This window comes from Pyrus communis, chromosome 17, assembly GCF_041283825.1.
Source record: "Pyrus communis isolate YQ-2024b chromosome 17, ASM4128382v1, whole genome shotgun sequence".
Classification (NCBI taxonomy): Eukaryota; Viridiplantae; Streptophyta; class Magnoliopsida; order Rosales; family Rosaceae; genus Pyrus; species Pyrus communis.
Window position 1 is genome coordinate 5,711,089 of NC_142581.1, and position 12,420 is coordinate 5,723,508.

At 38.0% G+C, this 12,420-nt stretch overlaps 1 long non-coding RNA gene and 1 pseudogene across 3 annotated transcripts; both read right to left on the reverse strand.

The window, feature by feature from the left end:
- Positions 1–3,470: 3,470 nt before the first annotated feature.
- LOC137708458 (uncharacterized) lies at positions 3,471–12,420 on the reverse strand. 3 transcript variants are annotated; one of them, XR_015958735.1, is made up of 9 exons: positions 12,122–12,420; positions 11,872–12,013; positions 11,508–11,749; positions 11,370–11,410; positions 11,097–11,173; positions 10,682–10,750; positions 10,516–10,605; positions 8,929–9,673; positions 7,610–8,661 (listed from the first exon to the last, which is right to left on the reverse strand). It is a non-coding gene; the product is annotated as an uncharacterized LOC137708458 (long non-coding RNA). The 3 variants fall into 3 exon arrangements; XR_015958734.1 differs by lacking the exons at positions 7,610–8,661; positions 11,872–12,013; positions 12,122–12,420 and adding an exon at positions 3,471–3,488 and having other exon boundaries at positions 9,615–9,673; positions 11,097–11,197; positions 11,508–11,742; XR_015958733.1 differs by lacking the exons at positions 11,872–12,013; positions 12,122–12,420 and having other exon boundaries at positions 7,610–8,225; positions 9,615–9,673; positions 11,097–11,197; positions 11,508–11,742.
- Positions 8,707–8,826, reverse strand: LOC137709575 (5S ribosomal RNA; annotated as a pseudogene).

A 12,420-nucleotide genomic window follows, 5' to 3' on the forward strand; every position in this document is an offset into this window, starting at 1 on the left:
CACTTTCCTTCTCGACTCTTCTCCCTCCATACACCCGAGACACCCCACATACACAACCATCATCAAACTCTCACGGATCGAACTTTTGGAAACCACCACCATCCTTCTTTTGACCACACGATCACCACCATACCCTTAGTTTTTCTTTTTGGTGAGTTTTAGCTCGGAAACCAGAAGCTCCGACGAGGAGTTAGTTTGCTCCGGCAATATCACGGACGATTTACAAGGTTTTGAGGCTCGGGATGGTCTCTATGCAACTTCCCTAGCACTTCAGAGTAGATTTAGAGTGGAGGGGATGGTGGAATAGGTGAGTTCGAAGAGTTGCAATGTTGGCCGGATTTTTCAAGGAATTTTTCGATCATTTTTCGTTGGATTTTGGACTTCTAATAGGTACGAGCTTGTTCTACTCTTCGAGACCTTCAAATCCATATAAACTTCATAGATTTTGGTTAAGAAATGAAGTAGATATAAAGCTTTGAAATTTTCCACCGACGTGGGTAGACGGTAGCCGGCGGAGATCGGCGGGTGACAGGAGAAGAAGAAGGTATATTCCGTTAACTTTAACGAAATATTCTAATGGCGTTAGGTAACGCCATTACCATGTAACAAAATATTCCGTCTATTTTGACGGAATATTCCTAACGCCACTAGGGTTTCCGTTAGTGTGTCGTGCACGTGCCTGCGTGTGGGCGGCTCGTGAGGGCGCGTCCGGTATCTAAAAATCTTTCTAAAAATTTGTGTGGGTTCTTATCATCAAGTAGATCACGTTCGTATATTCAAACCTTACATTTGAGCAAACTATGAGGAGTTATTCCTGGATTTCGTATATGTGCAAATTAATTAATGTGAAAATAGTTGTATTGCATATATGAGATGTACCCCGAGAACAAGCGTGGACAAGCAAAACTAGAGGGCTACGATCCTGTTACTTATCAGTGAATGGGCATTTGTTTTCTATACACACACACACACACACACACACACACACACATAGTTTCTAGAAACGTTTTTATATAGAACTATGATTTGCTTGCCATGTCGTAAATAAGTTACATTTTAAATATTGCATTGTTATACTTGTGAATTGTATTGTGTGATGCTGCAAAGACTCAAGTAAGCTTCAGATGAATATTATGTGATTGAATGGGTTGTATTGCATTGGTATGCACACATTTATTTAGAGCTCATCACAGCTGCACCCCGGTATTAGTGCTCCTGCCCGGGGCTAGGGCCAGCCTTCACGTGATTGTTCATCTTCCGTACCGGACACTCACCTTGGATCCAAGTCTGGTGTCAGCCTGTCGTACAGACCACAATAGGTGGTTCTGACTCGTAGGTGACCCGAGAATTATCGCATAGCCTTCACGTGATCGTAGCACTTGAGCATACATATTTATACCCAGCATGTCGTACAGGTCACACTAGGTGACTCCGACTCGTGTGCTAGCCTAGATTGATGAGCTACAGGTCCAGTCATACAGGTCACGTTAGATGACTCCGACTGGCATACTATTTTATATTGGTTTCACACATGGCTTACATTTATTATCGCTGAGATATTATGACATGGCATACTTTAATTTTCGCTGCTCTTGTTCATTGGTTTTCATACCTACATAGTAGTATTTTCTGGAAACTATACGGGTTTTACGAAGATGGGTTATTATGTTCATAAAGATAAATATGTTTTCAAATGCTTTGTTTTTACCCACTCACCCTTCTGTTTTACGCCCCTCTATGTAACATCCCACATCGCCCAGAGGAGTGGATCTTGTAAGCCTTATATGTATATTCTCATCCCTACCTAGCATGAGGCCTTTTGGGAGCTCACAAGCTTCGGGTTCCATAGGAACTCCAAAGTTAAGCGAGTAGCGCGCGAGAGCAATCCCATGATGGGTGACCCACTGGGAAGTTCTCGTGTGAGTTCCCAGAAACAAAACCTTGAGGGCATGGTTGGGCCCCAAAGCAGACAATATCATGCTACAGTGGAGTCGGGATTGGGATGTGGTGGGCCCGGGCCGGGATGTGACAATTTGGTATCAGAGCCAATCCCTGGTCGGATGTGTGTCGACGAGGACGTAGGGCCCTTAAGGGGGTGGATTGTAAGATCCCACATCGCCCAAGGGAGTGGAACCTGTAAGTCTTATATGTATATTCTCATCCCTCCCTAGCATGGAGCCTTTTGGGAGCTCACTGGCTTCAAGTTTCGTAGGAACTCCAAAGTTAAGCGAGTAGCGCGCGAGAACAATCCCATGATGGGTGATGACCCACTGGGAAGTTCTCATGTGAGTTCCCAGAAACAAAACCGTGAAGGTATGGTTGGGGCCCAAAGCGGACAATATCGTGCTACGGTGGAGTCGGGCCCGGGATGTGGTGGGGTCTGGGCACGGATGTGACACTCCAAGTTCTAGGTAACTGTTCATCTTTGGTGGCTCACGAGGACTACTTGGCGGTTCTGACGTTCTACTAAATAAAAGTAGGGATCTTCTCCTTATTTGTATAATTAGTACTTAGTTAGTTCGACTGCACTTTCGTTTTACCTATGATCTGATATGCATGTATCTTATACTTGATCACTTTCACACATTTACATATTATCTCTAGTTAAATAAGTTTAGTTTTAGTTTTTTTATTTATTCGCATTTTCTTATTATTATCACTTCTGTTGCGCACTTGGCTACATCACCCTCACATGATGGCCAGCACGTCTCGACTCCGGTTGGGGTGTGTCACATAGCACGCCATGATTCAAAAAATGTCTTATGCACGTGTGTGAGCGCGTGCAAGAAGGCTAGTAAATAAATAAATTGGATGGTGGATAATGATCAAATTGCTAGATGCCTGCACTTACGTCTGCATAGTATATTTCTACGTCAAGGTGGTTTGCTACTCGCTTATTAAAGGTGGGGTATGTCCTACTCTGAGGATTTGGGGCATGCTTAATGAATCACCATTCACTCAACTTATTCATCATACAATCAATCACTTTAATGCCCTGTTTAATTACAAGCACACACTACTAGGTTTGGCAGCATAATATACTTCTAGTGTAAACAAAATGTTTTAATCCATTCAGTGGAGTCGGCTGTATGAATCTTAGAAAACCACAATTCACCAACAATTTCTTCTTATTTATTTATTTCTTTATCAAAAGTGAAAAAAAATAAATAAATAAAAATAAAAAACAGAAAAATAAAGTGGAATCCGGAAAGAACACTGATGCTTGCTTGTGCTCTTTTTATTCTTGCATTTATTTTCTCTTGTTGAACTCGAACTCTCCCCTCTTCAGGCCCCCAGCGCTTATTTTGTTGTTCCAGCAATACAAAGCCATTGACCAATAAAGATGGTGTTGCAGTTGATGTTAGGGTTGATTGCAAAGAAGTGAGCAGTCAGCTTGAACTCGGCCATGATTCCATTGCAAGTATCCCCAGCTTCTACCCCATAAACTTGTTGGCATCTTGGAGTTGCTTTCACACCCACAAACCCAACTACACCATCAAATATTCATAAAACAAAAATCAAACACAAAACGCAACATATCAATATCCCGTATAATCTCACAAAATAAATTGTTATTAGCACTCCTAAAATGTCAGTCTGCATTTTCCCCTCATTTTGTAATTTACATTGGCAAAGGGTGTTTGCTAGATGACTTGCTAGAGTGTCAATAACAGCTCCCTAAAAAACGAAAAGATTTCATTTCATTTTATTTTACAAAAAACGATGATATGTGATTACCATTCATAATTGGACAATTAAAATTCTAATACCATAAAACTTACTGTCGCCTATTTGTTTGCCCTCAGCAAAGGAGATGATGAGAAAAAGGCAGAGCATGAGAACCAAATTAAGGGATTTGTTAGATATAACCAGAGCCATTTTTGCTTTATTATGTGATTGTATATTAGTCTTAGAAAAATAAGTGTGCTTAGTGTGTTGGGTGATGATTTGATGAGAGTGTAAAGCCATATTTATAGGTCGAGATGGTATGCCTAGTTAGAAGCCGGCTTGTCCGACGTCCATTTTCTAGTGTATTTGCTTTGGTTTCCCAGAGTAATTATATTTTTGTTTAATCAGTTTTTGTGATCGTGAACAACATGTGTGTTTCAGGAATATTGCGCATTGGGCAGGCTTAGCTGCCTCTGTATAATTTGCTATGTCCTGCTCGCCCATTTGTCTCATTTTCTTGTTGTTTGCTAAAAATCTTTAGGGTGTGATATCCACACACCTCATTTTACTTCTCACACACCCTTTTAATTTTCGACCGTCAGATCTGATGAATTGAAGAAAATAAACGGATATAAATTAATAAGGGATGTGTGTGAAGTAATTTGGGGTGTGTGGATAGCACACCCCAAATCTTTTAGTCTCCTAATATCTTTCTTTCTGAAATGACCTACAACAAGAAGGATTTAGGCTTATTTTTAGTTACACCTTCTGGAACTCGATTTTAATCTCACTCTAACTCAAAAGTGGTCACTTTATTTCTTGACACTCAAAGTTCACTTCACTTTGCGCCCCCGCCCCCGCCCCCCGGAACTTGATTTTGATCCCATTTTGTTCCCAGAAACTTGAAAGTCATCTCTATAAAACTCAAAATTCGCTCCACATTGTCTTAAATCTGTTAATTTCTTACGTGGGGTTTGATTTAGGTGCGCCAAGCTAATCAATTTCTTTTTTATTTTTTCATCTCTTCAATTTCTTTCTTTTAAACTTATATACTCTGATTGTTGAATGTTAACACATAATGGAAATTTATGATTAAATTTATTGCACATATAGCATAGTCTTAATAGGCATTTGGTCCCACGTATGTTTTAAGAGGTGACTTACAAGTTTTTGAGAGAAGAGAGAGTCCACTGACCGAATTTTAAGTTTCAAAGATTAAAGTGGAGACTTTTAAGTTAAAGTGAGCAAAATAAAATCAAAATAGGGTTACAGGGAGCATAGCTAAAATAAGCCAAGAAGTCATCGAGCATTGGTGTATATTGTCACTGTGATATTTTATGACAATGATGGTTTTGTTTTTTTCTACATAATATTGCATGATTGACAAGTAATATCACGGTGGCACCCCTGTGCTACCTAACTTGGTATCCTACAACTATATTACCCATTATTCTCTTTTCTTTTACATGAAAAAGTGGTATCTTAATTTAAAGAATATTGTTCAAACAGGATCGTTGCATGCATTTTTTAGATGATTGTAATAGCATTCACATGATACTGATTATCATTGTTTACATGTGACAACACCTAATTTGTTCCTAAGTTTAATACTTTTTCATCCTATTGCACCGCTTGACAGAATAAAGGATGCAAGATCAAATTCATTCTATTTCATTTTTAGAAACTTATAGTGAGATATTGGAAGCAATTAAAATTAATGTTTTATATAAACTTAGGGGTGGTTTGTGAGTGAATGGTACGAGGGAACGTAGAGCAGATGTGGACCGGGTGGGTAAACGGATACAGGAACCGCGGGTCGGGATGGGTAATCAAGGTTCGGGACGGGTAAGGGCCGGTTCCTAATTTTGTAAAAACAGAACGGGACGGGGCGGGGTGGGCCTTTGAAGTTTGTGGTTCGGGCCGGTTCCAAAAGTATAGGAACCGCGGGTACCTGGACTGGCCCATTTGTTATTACAATGGACGGATGAGATTTAAGATATCATCTCTCCATCCAATCTCAACCATTAGTTTCAACCCTAGCCAATTCCCACCTCCCGAGTTCCAGAATTCACCCTCAGTGTCTCTCAGACTCTCAGACTCTCCCTCCCTCGTCCCTCCTTGTCCCTTCCCTCGACTCCAACTCAGACTCTCACTCACAGTGCTCACCGCCGTCGGGACCAACACAAGACAACACCACCTCCGCCGTCACGACCACCATCACCCCATCGAGCTCCAACTCTCTGACTCTCACAGCGTCGTTGCGAACAACATAATGACACCACCTCTGCTGTCGCGACCACCATCAACCCATCACCACCGTTGAGGACACTGCTACCACCAGTGGTCCAATACCACTACCAACCATCATCCCTCTAAAATTTAGGTAATTTTGAATTAGGTTTTATTATTAATCAACCCATCACCACCGTTGAGGACACTGCTACCATCAGGGGTCCAATACCACTACCAACCATCATCCCTCTAAAATTTAGGTAATTTTGAATTAGGTTTTATTATTAATGTGAAATTGTGAAGATCTGGGATTCTGGGGTAGGGATTTTAGGGGTTTTAGGTTAGAATTTGTAGATTGATGATTGAATCCTGTTGCCACCATTTACGGTTTTCTTTAAATTTGTAGAGTGATGATTGATATGTTGCTACCATTTACGATTCTTCTCTTCGCATCTACCAATTTTTTTCCACTGTAAGACTGATAACAAAGTTTGGGTTCTTTTTTGGCTTTGCATATTAAGCGTTGCCTAATAGTTTAAGAAATTACTTATGTATTTGGTTTATTACCAATTGTCCTTGAAGTTCAGATTGGTTGGACTGGTTCTACATACAATTGATTATTCTCAGCACATAGGAATCTCATATATGCATGTATTTAGTATTTACATGAATGCCTACCAAATCTCACTTTGCTTTGAAATATTGTTTTGATTATCTGTATATAAATACACAAGTGAGATTTGGGAGTTCACTAGAGAGAAGTATATAGGAAAGAGTTAATGCAATTTTTATTTCTATAATTAAATGAAAATGTCTACTTGTACCCAATGTTAAAGCCGTTTTTGCAGATTGTAAAAGGAAATCCCACCGTAATATTGCCTTAAATTGAGTACCTAGAATGATGGTTCTAGAAACAAGAAGGCACAGAAGTTTGCAGTTGCAATCTGTGCAAATCTGTGCAGTTTGCAATCAGTTTGCAATATGTGCAGTTTTAGTTTTGCAGTTTTGCAATCTGTGCAGTTTTGCAAATTGTGCAAATCTATGCAGTTTGCAATGCAAATTTTTTTATTATTTTTTTTCAAAAAAAAAAAAAGGAACCTGTGGACCTGGCCCGTTTCAACCGGGCCGGGTAAGGTCTGGTTCCTATATTAGAAATTGTAATTCTCGGCCCGCCCCGGCCCGTTTTCTTTAAACCCAGGTCCGGTCCGGTCCCTTCAAAATTAGGCCCGGCCCAGCCCGTGCCCACCCTTAGATGTGGTGTGTGCTATCTCCAATGCCCGAACTTGTAAATGTGATTTAATTTGGCTTTTTTTTTTACAAATTGTAATTTATATTTAATTGAGTATGCAATTGTTCTTGTAATTATCATACAAGATCTCGTCTCAATTAGTTTTATTAGTCCAGCCTTCTAGGATTAAACTAGAAAATATGTTTGTGCGTTGCTGCGGAACCATCTATTTCAGGCGTAATCGGACGAATGAAACATATTTAAGTTGAATAAATTCAACACAATTATGAACAAACTGAGGGATACATGAGTGAATGAGGTCAATAAGATAAGCAATTTATGCTACCTTGTGCCAAAGAGTTTATGCTAGTATGCCCTCTTATGTTTAAGGAGCAATTGAAAGAAAATAGTTCATGAACGTCGCGCTTCTGCTGGCAGAGTTGGACTCATATCAAGATCACTACAGGTTCTGGGAAAAGATTGCCAAAAGAATGCATGCATAACTTCTCCTATAGTAAATTTGTTCACCTGAGTCACAATCCCCTTGCAAGGATTGTAAAACTCAAAGCTTACTGTCCAAAACCAAATAATTTGTACCATTTACATGCTTGTGCAACATATGCCTTACACCGGAAAAACATCAAAAATTGAATACAAATTTGTAAATCATGGACGGATTTTGTTTTACATTTTTATAATCAAATCAAGTGGCAGTGTAGCACGTAAAATTACAAACTTGAAGCAACCAGAGAGAGCAGAAATTAAGATGTAGAGATATCCTCAAACTTGCAACATACTGTATGGAAGCTAACCATAGAGGTTTGTGAAGCAAACTACGACATGAGTTGCAGTCAATTGAACACAAACATAGAAGTTTAACTAAAAAATGCATGATGAAATGGATTCATAGTTTTCATGCATGACACAACCCTATATTATTCCATAAGTCAACTTAATATCATTCCACAAAGTGAAATTATAATGCTTACTTGTCGCAGAAAGGGCAATGCCACAATGAAGGCATATGGCTAAACTTAGTAACCTGTAGCATTCATTGCACTTTGTAGTCGATATGTTTTTGCCTATCTGATGGCATCTGCTAACACAAAAAAGGCCACAAAAGGGATGCCAAGTCTACTTTGATTCTTATATTAAGCGATAAATAGAACAGATAGATGATGTTTTCCATATCAAAAGCATAATAAGAACTCTAAAGGACACAACACAGTAGCTTACTAATTCAAAAGATTAAATGAACTATAAATGGACCAATGGTTAATCAAACAAATTCAATACAACTGAATCACATTCTAATTTTAAGCTAAGCACTGTATTACCAAGAAAAATGCCTATATTGCTGTGAATGTAAAAAAAAATGAGTTAGCACTATCCACTGCTCATTTTGCTAAACAAAACACCAAGAATCTATTCATTTCAAGTATGTAAAAATCCAAAACTGGGAGATGGAGATTTCAAACATTGAAAAGTGATTAAATTGCCATCTTAACAATCGATTTAACCTATATACAACTCTTCTTCTACTTCTTCAAAGCCTTTTCCCACCAAGTGGGGTCGGCTAGATGCAACACGAGGACTTCCCAAGAGATCACCCATCCTAGTACTACTCTTGCCCAAACTCGCTTAACGTTGGAGTTTGGATGGGATCCGATGCATGTGAGTTGGTATGAGTTACATCCTAAAGATTCGATGTAAGATAGGAGTGTCGGCTGTCGGCTACTTGACGCCCTCCCCCTCCTCCTTTATCCGGGCTTGGGACCGGCAATGTAAGATAAACTTACACAGGCGGAGTTTTAACCTATATACACCTACAGGTATCAAAGTTGATCTCAGATAAAAATAAAGCTCCTGATGAGATAACTGATTCCTGGTGTGAGTCTATCACTTCTACCTTTTATGGCAATGATTACTTAAAGTTCTCATGCATACCAGATCTTAATAGACTCAACAACACATGGAGGTAAGGACCAATCCAGTAATCTTGAGAAAAGGGGATCCCTGAACCCTCAAAACCCACACACATCTTTTGGCAAGATAAGTCATATTGCCAAAGCACAAAAGAAAAAATAATAATAATGTATTGACACATTTAAAAAGAAATTCCGAACCTTTTGTACAATGCAAGAAAGTCTAGGAGTATTGAAAAAAAATGTCTATATTAAGAAGTATTCAATTTTTTCTTTACTATGCTCAATTATGTGGATGTGCATTGTACTGCTATAATGATGACAATTATTTGTCAAATGCAAGTGGATTTCTACCATTTTATCAGAAAATGTTAATATCAAAGGAAAGAAAGCTTGTATGGAATAACAATCGTTTAAAATTAATGACCATATTAAGAACAGAAAAGTTTCAGCAAATAATTGAATGTAATACAATAGACATAGATGACACGATTGAGTAATTAGGAATTCTATCATTCAAGTGAAAAAGAAAACATACATTATAGTTGAAACAACTCTACCTTTACTTGGAGCCTTAACTTCAAGTAATCCATTATAGCACCAAGCATGGCAGCTTTAACTGTTTGCACAAAACAGAATCACATAGAATACAGATGATGAGTTTCCGCACAAAGTAACTAAAACAACGTAATACCTAGGATCCAATGAGGCCAAATTTTGCTTGCTATATATGGATATGCATCCTATCAGAAAAATCCACTTGTAGATCATAATGTGTCATCAATATCATAGTTTCAAGTAATCAGTCTACTACATGGAGGAAAAACACAAAAAAGGGAAGTAGAAAAGTAGAAGACATAATGGGCATCTGGCATGAATAGTAAGTTTCTAAAAAAATTGCTAAACCATCTTACATTTCAATCATTAAATGTTATACTATAACCCAAGACAAAGATTAAATTATACAGTTTGTTTACAAACCAAAACAAAGTGCTGCTATAATCCGCAACCGCTATGAATCATAAGATGGTAAATGAGAGAGAGAGAGATAGAGAATTCGAGAAGCACCTGCTAACATTACCAAAAAATTGAAAATGGTGGTTTCATATGAAGATAAGGCGCCTAATATGAAATCAGGGCACAAAAACTATAATTAAAAATTTTATTACGGTAAAAAACTAATTCATTGATTAATTAAGACAAATGACTGAAAACGTCAACTTTTCAATTGTTATCAGTATTACATGGACTAAAAGAACAAGAGAAGTAAGATTTCATGTAGAAGATTGCTTGTATAAACTAAATCCAGTAAATCAGAGAAAAATGTAATACAACAGTACACGACTGGAAAAGAGAGTACAAAATCCAGTCTACTGCTTAAGCATGACTCTATGTAAGATTCTTTTCCCTTCCGTTAAAGTTTGAACAGACCAACATATCACATTAAGGAAAACAAATCACCTTCTCAGCCTTGGCAGCAGCTTGTGCAGATTTTCCGTACAATTCTTCTCTAACAGTAAGTTGACCCTTCAATTTCTTATCTTTCAAGCCCTGAAAACACAAAATCCAAGATGCAGTACAAATAAACATGTATAAGTTTCATGAAAACTCAGTTTCTAGGCCATACCTCCAAATTTGCTTCTGCTCCTCTAAGAAACTTCTTCACTCTCTTATCTAACTCATCAGAAATCTTCTCCTGAAATTAAGGTACTGCCCATTTTATTTTCTCATTCCCTTTTGAAGAAAATTATGTGCACATAAGAGCTTAAAGTTCGGCACATAAGAGCCTAAAGTTCGGCTCTCATGTTGGTGAGTTAAACAGTGCAATGTACAAAAGGTGAAAGCTTAATCCAGAGCTATCATAACTAAAATACCAAAATATCAAAACTCGAAAATCTCCACCTAACAAAACATCTAAAAATCATATTTTCAATGAGGTTGAGTAGAATCATGACTGCAAGCAGATCTTGTGGGACTGCTAAAAAAAATATAAACCAATTGATTTCCGTAATAAAATAATATCAGTTGATTTTCAGCTGTACCTGTTCCATTGCAGGTACAGTGTCAATAGTGCCACCATCTTGTTTCACACCCATTTAGCTTACAGCAGTTTCAAATCCTTCAAACGCAAAATGCCCTGAAACTTGATGAGTAATACAATTCAACGACATTCAAATTTTATTTTTCCAAAGAAAAAAAAGATAAACTAGTCCACATAAATCCTTTAGCTTGAAAATCCGCACCCACAAACCAACCCAATTCAAATGGTGAATTTGTTATAAATGAACACTACGATTTGAGGATCGATCACATACCAGCTTAACAGCCACCTCCTCCCCACTGTGTACATTTACACCTAACACAAGAAGAGCAATTTCATTACAAAACACATTAAATTAACACAATGAATAATTTTCTAAGGAAAAAAGGATATCAAGCACTGATTACCAAACCTAAATAGAGCTCTCCGAAAGACCCACTCCCAATCTTCCTCCCCAGCTTAAACTTCCCAGCAATCACATGCTCCATGATGCAACAATGTCCAATACGATTCGACACACATACTCAAACTGGCTTTATTTCACAGCAATTGGTGCAAAATTCTTCCTTCACAATCAAATCCAGTTGCACGGCCTACTCAACCGGCGAAAATATGCATATCCCCTTCTGATTCATCCACTCTGAAACCTGCAACCTATAACACATTATTACGAAAGCAGGGGAATTTCCAATTACTTATGATACAAACAAACACATTAACTAACAAAAATCCTAATGCCCTCTTTCACTCACTTTCTTTAACTAAAATTTAATTACTTTGATGCTTCTTTTCGGAGGTCGTGAATGATGCGCTGAAGCTCGGTGACTCGGACTTTGTTGAATTTGGGGCAAAAAAAAAAACAGTCAATATTCCATGGTTTGTCATTTGTCAACTTATACAATTCAAAGTAGCACATCTCTAATTCAACATATCCAATTCATATCAGCACATATCAAAATTTCAGTTCAATAAACCACAAAATAGATTTAGAACACTATAAAACCCTCTTAGTAGCAGAACATAAACATCAAAATCCAACAGAAAGACAAAGTAGCATACCAGTTCTCTATCTTGTATGCAGTTTTCAGGTGGATCTTCCTAACTCGTCCCAAAAAACCGTGTATATAGTTCACCTGCAAGCATCATCCCACAGCCAAAAATTAGAAAGAACCAAGGAATACATAAGGAACCAAGAAATGGGAAAAAAAATCAACCAACAGAGAAATGAGAAGCAAACACCAGAAAATTTTGAAGAAGCACAGAAATGAGCACAGTGAAACCCAAAAATTCGAATGATGGTTCTAAGAAAGCAAACGGAAAAGAAA